Source organism: Polypterus senegalus, unplaced genomic scaffold (genome assembly GCF_016835505.1).
Source record: "Polypterus senegalus isolate Bchr_013 unplaced genomic scaffold, ASM1683550v1 scaffold_3681, whole genome shotgun sequence".
In the NCBI taxonomy this organism is placed as follows: Eukaryota; Metazoa; Chordata; class Cladistia; order Polypteriformes; family Polypteridae; genus Polypterus; species Polypterus senegalus.
The window spans coordinates 1-11,482 of NW_024379361.1; the positions used below are offsets into that span (position 1 = coordinate 1).

General features: G+C 37.2%; 1 long non-coding RNA gene across 1 annotated transcript; it reads left to right on the forward strand.

Moving 5' to 3' along the window:
- Window positions 1-586: 586 nt before the first annotated feature.
- Window positions 587-9,778, forward strand: LOC120519881. Its single transcript, XR_005631690.1, has 2 exons — window positions 587-668; window positions 9,236-9,778. It is a non-coding gene; the product is annotated as an uncharacterized LOC120519881 (long non-coding RNA).
- The last annotated feature ends 1,704 nt before the right edge of the window (window positions 9,779-11,482 follow it).

Genomic DNA, 11,482 nt, shown 5'->3' on the forward strand with positions numbered 1-11,482 from the left:
GACTAAGTCCAAATTAAACTTGACATAGTCATTGAATTGTAAAATGGCAGAAACCTATCCATTTTGATCAAATTCTGTCCAGTAAATTTTACTGTATAGAGATTAAAATTCACATAAAGAAATTAGGAAATCAAAGAGATTGTGTGAATGCTATTGATCCAGGAAATTATTAGGTCATCATGGTGTGTGTGAAAGCAAGTCTTAATAAGCATTACGTGACCTTTCCGTCAAAATTGATTTTATCAAAGACAAAAGTGTTTGGATGTAGTCAAGTTATACATTTGCTCTATTACTAATAATCTTCGATGCAAGCATGTATATTTTTATTTGTCCCAAAATCACAATCTTTTAAAACTTAGGCAACTTTACTTATGCAAAAATAGCAGAACTGCATAAAAGAACTCAAGAATCTGAAGATGTGCTAACACAAAAGACATGGCCTCTCATTCGAACTATTTCCTGTGAAATTCCTGGGAAATTCTGCCTAATTGATATATGAAGGAGGCTTGTGATCATTGTCACATTAGAGTGTGGTAATTGACTGTGTGATTTGACTTTTTTTTTCTTCTTCTTTTTCATATGAACAGATATAGACCCAAAGTGAAAACTATCAGGTGCAAAATGAATGGTTGGGAAAAACCTCCAGTGTGCACTCCGAAGAGAAGAAGGTAAGCTTATGTGTGAAGAGGACCAGTGATGTATGCAGCAGATTTATGTGATCAATAGACAGTTTATAAGTGAACAAGCAAGGACTTTACATTAGTTGAGCAAAGCACTTTTTATAGCTGTGCTCATGGAAGCATGCAAGTTGTTCAATAATTTTGAATTTGGCACAGTTCAACAAAGATAAAACAAAGGTTTTATCTAACAGGCATGATATCTGTGGTTAGCTGGAATGAAAGTGGATAAGTCGCTGAGAATAGTGCTGAAGTAGAAGCCATCAATGTTTTTAACTAATGTTTTTACTAGCTGTGCTACTTGTCTAAGATGGGTTGAAATCTAAGTAATCAGCATAGACCTCAACGTTAACCTTTGCAGTGTACCATACAATGCATAGGTCTCCGTTTATATGTCCTTTGGTATGGGATTTGTAAAAGTTAATATTTATAATGTGTCATCTATTAGAATGACAAAGAGATAGCAACCGGACAGACACACATACAGAAACACAGACTATATACTTTTATTAAGGTGAAAGTCAAGTCCAAATGCAATTTTTTTTTTAACAATGTTAAATGTAACTTCCTATAGTGGTGTGTACTGTATGTATAATGTCTATAGAGTTATGATACAAAAAAGTGTTTGTGTAGCTTGCAGTTACTGAGCTTCTGGACCGACCATCTTCTAGATGCAAAATATCCTTCCAGTGATGAAAAGACTGTTTTTCCTTTTTTCACAATAGTTGTGCAATACAACACATTACATTGGTTCCTTTTCAGTATTTACTTCATTGTTCCAAAGTAGACAGATTAATAATTACTTGGAATATACAGATTGATATTTTAGGCTGTGATCTTTTAAAGTTTAGTTATTGACACCATCACAGCCTTGTAGCATTATATTTGATTTTGCCAGATTTATTTGGTAGTGGTAATATGTTCTTAAAGTTTGTTGCATCTTGATTGAAAAGAGTATTTCATTTAAATAAAAAAACAATGCTGCTGTGTATTGCATCCTTTTTCAGTGATGGACATATTACAATAACCTAATGGTTTTTATCCAGCCAAACCTGCCAAGTCCATCCATTAATTTTCTAACCTGCTGATCCAATGGCCTTCTTAGAAGCATTGGGTGCAAAATAAGAATGAAACTAGCACTAGGTGGGAGTCTAATGTGTCAAGGCATTTTGCAAAATTGTGCTTTACAGAAGTTTAGATTGAGTTATTTCCATAACTTTTCATAGTGATAGATCATTTGTAATTTTGTTTGCATTTATTCACGTTTATAAATAGTGATGAACTGCAATGTGGATTATTGGGAGTTCCAGAATGAAACCTACGCAGAGACGTTCAATACGTCTTATAAATTAGCATGCATTAGTGTATTTTGTAAGTACAAGCACTCTTTCTTCAAAATCTTTTTATTATATTCAACTCCTTCATTACATCAGTGCGTTCAAAGAACAGACTAATTTTAAAATAGTGATTATGTTCTAAATTGAAAACCTTGGCTTATTAAAAATGCAAGCGTTCGCGTTGGAAATTTTTGCTCATTGCATTTGGTCGCAAGCTTTATTGAAGCATACAACAAAAAGTGCACAGAAAAGAAAGGATATAAAATATCAACAAGGTGCAGGTGAAGCTAACTTCATCCTCTTTGTTGTAGTTATTTAATCTTTTAATAGAATTCATAGAAGGAATAGTAGGAAGCTATACAAAGAGTTATTATACAAGTAATTTAAATCGCAGAAATGCAAGTCATAGTGCTTAAAATGAGAGAATATGTACTGGATATAGACAACAGTGACTACAGAAAATACCTCATTTAGAATGAAATTAGAATAAATTAAATATTTAGTGTTTATTACCTTCTCCATCCATTGCAAAGCTGGGCATGTGGAAAGAGTAAGAACATTACTGAAGTGCTCACTTTAAGGGTTTTGCTTCCAAGCAGCAGCTTACATGAAGATAAAGTGGGAAAGGTATAACTAAAAATAAATAATTGGGCTAATTTCTCACTTAATACTTTCTTTTGTGGATGCCATTTCACATAAAATACTGTTGTGGTCACTTTCTATGTCACTCTGCAAAATGTAAAGTTTTTTTTCAGCCTTGCTTTAATTAGGTTTACCATCTTAGCAGGATAAAATGCAACTGTTGTGTTTTTGTTTTAATTGCACAGCTTGTGATCTCTGTAACACAAAGATATCCTTAAAAGTAAAGGAGCATGAATTTAACATTGATTCATCTGAGATATGCTTTTACAGTTATTACTATTGAATCTCCAGTTTGCACCACCTACTGATATAGATATTGCAAGGTTTGATTGAAAGACGTGGCCATAGAGTTTAGGGGGTTCTGTGTTTATATATATTTTTGGCACACTTTTTTATTCAATATGCCATAAATTTAAGTGTCTATCCCAGTAGAACTGTGCAAAGTTAAAAGTTAAATTACAACAAAGTTCGAATTATATTGGTGGCAGCTTGCAAAGCCCTCAAACAAATGTATAACACAGAAGCAAACAGTTTGTTGCAATAATATGAAAGACATGTCAGTCAGTAATATAAAGTGCTGCTGCTTAGACTCTAAATCCCATTCCCTCCTTAAGTGTATTGTGTGTTGAGTGGGATTCTATCCTCCTATAGCTGAAATAAATGATGGTGCTATAAGATGGCAGGCAATGCTAACTTTACTCAGTGGATGTAAATCTGCACTTTGACCCCTTGGTATCCCATCAAAGTTAGCTGCCTGCCTTGCCTTTGTTGCCTGCTGGTGGTCGTTGGCACATACCTCCCTTTTCAAGTAAATACAGATTAAGCTTAATGCTGCAAGCCAGTGGAGTGACCATGACAAATGCCCATTTAAAAATAATTACCTATTGAGTTTATGACGTATTTCTGCTGATTACAGGCAGAGCTTAAAGTGAAAGTTTTTATTTTAAGGTTCTATACGAAGAGAGCAGAGATTAGGTTACATAAAAAATGGAGTGAGAGTTTTTTTTCGTCTCAGCATAATAAAACCACTGCGGTGGGTTGGCACCCTGCCTGGGATTGGTTCCTGCCTTGTACAATACAGTTTATTTTTGTATAGCCCAAAATCACACAGGAAGTGCCGCAATGGGCTTTAACAGGCCCTGCCTTTGACAGCCCCCAGCCTTGACTCTCTGAGAAGACAAGGAAAACTCCCAATAAAACCTTGTAGGAAAATGGAAGAAACCTCGGAAAGGCAGTTCAAAGAGAGACCCCTTTCCAGGTAGGTTGGGCGTGCAGTAGGTGTCAAAAGTAGGGGGTCAATACAATACAATATACACAACAGAACAATTCCTTAAGACAGCATAATAAAAATTTTAGAATTACGGTTTAACAGTAGATGATATGACATAATTAGGTTTGGATATTTTAGAGTCCTGGAGACCTCATCCATCTAGCTGCATCTCCATTTGGCCATGCCACGGCTGAAACATTGCTCCGATGAAAGGACCCCTCTTTCCCATGATTCCTGTGATCCTCCATCAGGGATGACTTTACCTTTGGCAGGCAAACAACTTGGCAGGTGGGCCGTGGCACCAATGGCCACATTTGGGTACCGAGAAAAGAAACAGAATAGGTGAGGGTTAGTATTCAAATATAATTATCATGTTACTTATGTTATAGTGCTAATGACTAACAACAGAGATGCAGTATGTACAGTTAATCAGCAGCTCTAGTCAGGATATGCTAAACTGAAGTAGTGAGTCTTCAGCCGGGATTTAAAGGCTGAGACCGAGGGGGCATCTCTTATGGAAGCAGGAAGACCATTCCACAGTTTAGGGGCCCTGTAACTAAAAGCTCGACCTCCCACTGTTATTTTATTAATCCTTGGAATCCTAAGCAGACCGGCATCTTGAGATCTTAATGTGCGCTCAGGTTTGTAAGTCATGATAAGTTCAGACAAGTAAGCCGGACCTTGGCCGCTTAATGCTTTATATGTTAAAAGGAGGATTTTGAAATCTGCCCTAAATTTAACTGGGAGCCAGTGTAAAGTGCCCTGTGTTGGCTGAGATTGGCTCCAGCAGACCCCGTGACTCTGTGTTCGGATTCAGCGGGTTGGAAAATGGATGGATGGATAATAAAACCATGGCCAGGATAAACTCTTTTAGGGCTAATTATTTTTTCTTCCTTCTGTCCCAGGGCTGAATATTTTTTAAAAAGCTCAGTTTTCTAAAAAGCACACATGTCAATGGTTTCACACATAAATCAACATAAAACACTTATGTTGTCACGCCGTTTTATGTTCCAGGAGCCCTACAGTATGCATATTCACATACTTGATTACATCACTCATAAGCTGAAAGGGATTTTCTGGTAAATCAACGGCTTGCAGTAGTCAAGTGGCTGCTAATCCATAGTGTCCAACAGCAGGCCGTGTCTTTTGGTGAAATGCAGTTGCTAGCTTATCTCCCGCAGATCGATGTCTCTGTAGTTCTCCCAGGATGAATGTGTTCGTTGGCGTGTCAGCTGCACGAGCGTGTCCAGCACTACGATCAGTTGATGCAGGCACCTGACTTTCATTTTCAATCTCCATATCACTTGTATCAAAATCGGAGTATTTTGCTTTTTGCATTCATTCGCTCACTCGCCTGATGTCGATGGCATTCTAGACGTTGCTTACTCTACACTACTCACACACACGCAGGGTTTCAACGTCATTTTAACAAGTCTAGCAGTCCTCCGAGCAATGTAACAGTGAGTTTTATCAACATTTACAGTTTTCTATCACTCTCTGCCCCTGATATCCGTCCTCAACCCCATTTGTCGACATCCACCCTAAAAGAGTTAAGAAGTAAAAATTGTGTATTCCATTTACTAAAATGGGTCTATGTCCTTAGATATAGAAAAACTGCCTTTTGGTAATTCATTAAGTCTTGGAAAAAGCTAATAACTGTACATTTAACTATTGATTTCTTTAAATAGTTTATTTCAAACCTCAAATCTTTGCATGATAACTCTCTATTTCAGTAAATCTCCCTTCTCTCGTCACAGAATATTTTCACCTCTAATTTGCTTTAATGGGAAAAATAGACCACATCTCAAAATGACACTTTATAATGATTTAATATTATTAGTGACTTGCTTTGTACTCATGTTAAGCTGTTGCTATGTCTAGTCATGGCTCAAAGTCTAGTATTACTCTGAATTGAAAATTCCTACTGTTAATGTACCATCTTAGCAGGATAAAATGCAATGTTTGTTTTTAATTGCACAGCTTGTGATCTCTAACACAAAGATATCCTAAAGTAAGGAGCATGATTTAATTGTTCATCTAGATATGCTTTTACAGTTATACTATGAATCTCAGTTTGCACCTACTGATATAGATATTGCAAGGTTTGATTGAAAGACGTGCCATAGAGTTTAGGGGTTCTGTGTTTATATATATTTTTGCACACTTTTAAATTAATATGCCATAAATTTAAGTGTCATCCAGTGACTGTACAAAGTTAAAATTAAATTACAACAAAGTTGAATTATATTGGTGGCAGCTGCAAACCTCAAACAAATGTATAACACAGAAGCAAACAGTTTTTGCATAATATGAAAGAACATGTCATCAGTAATATAAAGTGCTGCTGCTTAGACTCTAAATCCCATTCCCTCCTTAAGTGTATTGTGTGTTGAGTAGGATTCTATCCTCTATAGCTGAAATAAATGATGGTGCTATAAGATGGCAGGCAATGCTAACTTTACTCAGTGGATGTAAATCTCACTTTGCCCTTGGTATCCATCAAAGTTAGCTGCCTTTGCCTTTGTTGTTCCTGCTGGTGAATTTGGCACATATCCTTTTCAAGTAAATACAGATTAAGCTTAATTTTGCAAGCCAGTGGTATACCATGACAAATGCCCATTTAAAAATAATTACCTATTGAGTTTATGACGTATTTCTGCTGATTACAGGCAGAGCTTAAAGTTAGAAGTTTTTATTTTAAGGTTCTATACGAGAGAGAGCAGGAGATGGTTACATAAAAATGGAGTGAGAGTTTTTCGTCTCAGCATAATAAAACCACTGCGGTGGGTTGGCACCCTGCCTAGGATTGGTTCCTGCCTTGTACAATACAGTTTATTTTTGTATAGCCCAAAATCACAGGAGATGCCGCAATGGGCTTAACAGGCCCTGCCTTTTGACACCCCCAGCCTTGACTCTCTGAAGACAGGAAACTCCCAATAAAACCTTGTAGGGAAAATGGAAGAAACCTCGGAAGGCAGTTCAAAGAGGCCCCTTTCAGGTAGGTTGGTGCAGTAGGTGTCAAAAAGTAGGTCAATACAATACAATATACACAACAGAACAATTCCTTAAGACAGCATAAAAAATTTTAGAATTACGGTTTAACAGTAGATGATATGACATATTTAGGTTTGGATATTTTAGAGTCCTGGAGACCTCATCCATCTAGCTGCATCTCCATTTGGCCACGCCACGGCTGAAACATTGTCTCGATGAAAGGACCCCTCTTTCCCATGATTCCTGTGATCCTCCATCAGGGATGACTTTACCTTTGGCAGGCAAACAACTTGGCAGGTGGGCGTGGCACCAATGGCCACATTTGGGTACCGAGAAAGAAACAGAATAGGTGAGGTTAGTATTCAAATATAATTATCATGTTACTTATGTTATAGTGCTAATGACTAACAACAGAGATGCAGTATGTACAGTTAATCAGCAGCTCTAGTCAGGATATGCTAAACTGAAGTAGTGAGTCTTCAGCCGGGATTTAAAGGCTGAGACCGAGGGGCATCTCTTATGGAAGCAGGAAGACCATTCCACAGTTTAGGGGCCCTGTAACTAAAAGCTCGACCTCCCACTGTTATTTTATTAATCCTTGAATCCTAAGCAGACCCGCATCTTGAGATCTTAATGTGCTCAGGTTTGTAAGTCATGATAAGTTCAGACAAGTAAGCCGGACCTTGGCCGCTTAATGCTTTATATGTTAAAAGGAGGATTTTGAAATCTGCCCTAAATTTAACTGGGAGCCAGTGTAAAGTGCCCTGTGTTGGCTGAGATTGGCTCCAGCAGACCCCGTGACTCTGTGTTCGGATTCAGCGGGTTGGAAAATGGATGGATGGATAATAAAACCATGGCCAGGATAAACTCTTTTAGGGCTAATTATTTTTCTTCCTTCTGTCCCAGGGCTGAATATTTTTAAAAGCTCAGTTTTCTAAAAAGCACACATGTCAATGGTTTCACACATAAATCAACATAAAACACTTATGTTGTCACGCCGTTTTATGTTCCAGGAGCCCCTACAGTATGCATATTCACATACTTGATTACATCACTCATAAGCTGAAAGGGATTTTCTGGTAAATCAACGGCTTGCAGTAGTCAAGTGGCTGCTAATCCATAGTGTCCAACAGCAGGCCGTGTCTTTTGGTGAAATGCAGTTGCTAGCTTATCTCCCGCAGATCGATGTCTCTGTAGTTCTCCCAGGATGAATGTGTTCGTTGGCGTGTCAGCTGCACGAGCGTGTCCAGCACTACGATCAGTTGATGCAGGCACCTGACTTTCATTTTCAATCTCCATATCACTTGTATCAAAATCGGAGTATTTTGCTTTTTTGCATTCGCTCACTCGCCTGATGTCGATGGCATTCTAGGCGTTGCTTACTCTACACTACTCACACACACGCAGGGTTTCAACGTCATTTTAACAAGTCTAGCAGTCCTCCGAGCAATGTAACAGTGAGTTTTATCAACATTTACAGTTTTCTATCACTCTCTGCCCCTGATATCCGTCCTCAACCCCATTTGTCGACATCCACCCTAAAAGAGTTAAGAAGTAAAAATTGTGTATTCCATTTACTAAAATGGGTCTATGTCCTTAGATATAGAAAAACTGCCTTTTGGTAATTCATTAAGTCTTGGAAAAAGCTAATAACTGTACATTTAACTATTGATTTCTTTAAATAGTTTATTTCAAACCTCAAATCTTTGCATGATAACTCTCTATTTCAGTAAATCTCCCTTCTCTCGTCACAGAATATTTTCACCTCTAATTTGCTTTAATGGGAAAAATAGACCACATCTCAAAATGACACTTTATAATGATTTAATATTATTAGTGACTTGCTTTGTACTCATGTTAAGCTGTTGCTATGTCTAGTCATGGCTCAAAGTCTAGTATTACTCTGAATTGAAAATTCCTACTGTTAATGTGGATTAGGTGGACACATCTTTAGAACAGGGAAGTCCTGTTTCATTCTTCATCTGCTTTTTATCACAGATGTTGCATTTAGAAACATAACCTTTATTCATTTATTGGCTGTATAAAAAAAGAAACAAAGGGGAAAATATTGGTATTTTCATAAAAGTAAAGTGGTTGGGTTGAAAGGTGTTTTTGGGTACACAGTGAATAGCTTATATAAAAACGAAATAGGCAGGGCTCATGTGCATATTAAAGGCTGATGGTCTTTTAAAAATGTGACTTCTCCTGTTGATGATACATTGTCCAAAAGGTGAGAGACAAAACTACTAATTGCACATGTAGGAGAGCACTTGAACATCTACTATGATCATTGTTTGTGTTGTCTTTTTCTTAAGTTAACAGCATAACATCCCAAGTGATCAGAGAGATGTGAGAACACAGATTCCTGCCTCCTATCATCTAAGCTCCAGATACTACCAGATGCACTTTGACTTTCCTGTTCTTCAGTCAAGGCTTCTTCTGTTTGCACAAATGGGTCTTGGGATTTCCCCTTTAAAAGAAAGAAGCTGATTTATGAAAGTGGAAATAGAAACGGAGCAGTCCAAGCAATGGAAGAGACCTTTTGAGATTCTCCATTATACTGGCCTAGGCAAGCATGTGGTATATCCTAGCCACATTTATACATGCATCAGTGATCTTCATAGTAGCAATATGTAATCTGATTTATTTTTCTATTCATTTAATTCAACGGAATACACTATTTTTGTAATCTGTAATCCTTTTGTAGAACTGGAGAATAATAATTGATAAGCAATGCATGAACTCATCATGAAGTACACTTTGATAATCTCCTTTCCATCTTTGGGCTTGAACAAACCTGAAAGCAACTGTGAATGTGAAAATGGTTGATCACAAATTAAACTCATGTATAAACCCAGTCTCAGACTCACTGGAGAAAATTGTAGCTACTAATCAGATGAAGTGATTGATTGTATTTTTTTTTTATTATTATACTTTATTAATCCCGAAGGAAATTACTTGGTTTTAACAATAGAGTACCGGTTTTATGCCCTAAACTAACTTACCACATTCAGTCTTCTCTAATCTGTCTATCAAATTGAATGACGACTCCTGATTGCTGTTAACACAAATGTTTCTACATGAGGTGTACATGCTGATTGCCATACAAGGATAGGGACCACTAGAATTCCAGGGCTATAGCATGACATCTCTCTTGAGGACCAAATCTGAAGCCACTCCGATGTTTCACACAGTTTTTCAAGCAGGGAATGTTGTGGAAAAACATCAGTGGTCTTTGTTAATCAATTTAAATATAGTTCATTGTCAAAATAGCATGACAAACTTTATTGTATTCTTTAGGCTAGTGTGTAGATATTTTAACATCATCTTGTGTTCCTTTGAAAGACCAGAATGTACCTTCAGTTGATATCTCACCATGGCATTTGCTATTTCAAGTACTGTTCACGATGAACTTCACTGTGACATTTCAAAGTATGTTACTAAACAGCAAATCACACTTGTAACATTGCGAGCAGAAAACATTTTTACATCTTCACATTGAGGCACATGGCCTCCAAAGAAAGTACTGATACTGGCATCAGAAAAGAATGACAAATTGTATACATAAGATATAAAGTTAATCCCAGAATGTAACAAAAAGGTAATAAAGGGCACTGAGAGATTATTAATCAAAATGCTACCAAGAGATCCTCTTTTAATTTGGGTGTTCTGCCCTCTGTCTCTGAATGAAATTGAGGGGGTCCAGAATTTAATGTATGGATGCATTAAACTCTCCAATATACGAGATGAATCTGAGAGAACGCAGTAAAATGGCAGGCATCAACAGATGGCCTTAAAAAGTTTAATTCAAAGTTGATCCTGGCCACTGATTACCAGCAGCCATAGATGTGTACTTCTGATTCAAGAAAGAAAATCCGGTTATGATGAACTTCACACTGTATTGTAGAAGAATGTGAATCTTGAATTTAGCACATTACATGCTGTATCGTGTGATGGTTAGTGTTGTGTGGACATGAACTATTACATTTCTACAGAAGATGAGATATTTCCTGGACCACAAGGTAACCAACAGTTGCAAAGAGACCGGGCTTATTCTACCAGGTCCTCTTACAACATATGGGCAAGAATATCGTCTTCCCTGAGCTTTTGTGCTTGTTAGAAAATTTTGAGGTAATTACTTGATGCTTTAGTGACTAAAAGCAGATCTGTCTATTTAGCTTCTTTAGTTTAATTTGCTCTATGCTATAAATGAGAAGACTTGTGAATGAGAAACTCAACAACTTAAACCGTCCATATGACTTTTATTTCAAAGTCTTTTTCTTTTTTTAATTCAAAATTCTCAACCACTTATTATCATCATATGTGTGTTTAAGGGCTCATTTATACTTCACGCTAGAGTTGGTGACAATAAAATGCTGCTAGTGTATGTGAGTGCTTGTGTTCATCTTGCGCTGAGCTGATGTCCCGTCCAGGGATTGTTTCTGCCTTATGCCCGATGCTAGCAGGAATGGGCATCCTTAGATTGATGGATTGAATCATTAAACATCCATCCTTTTCAGTGATATTACGGCAAGGTGTCCTCAGAATTTAATGGGTGTTTC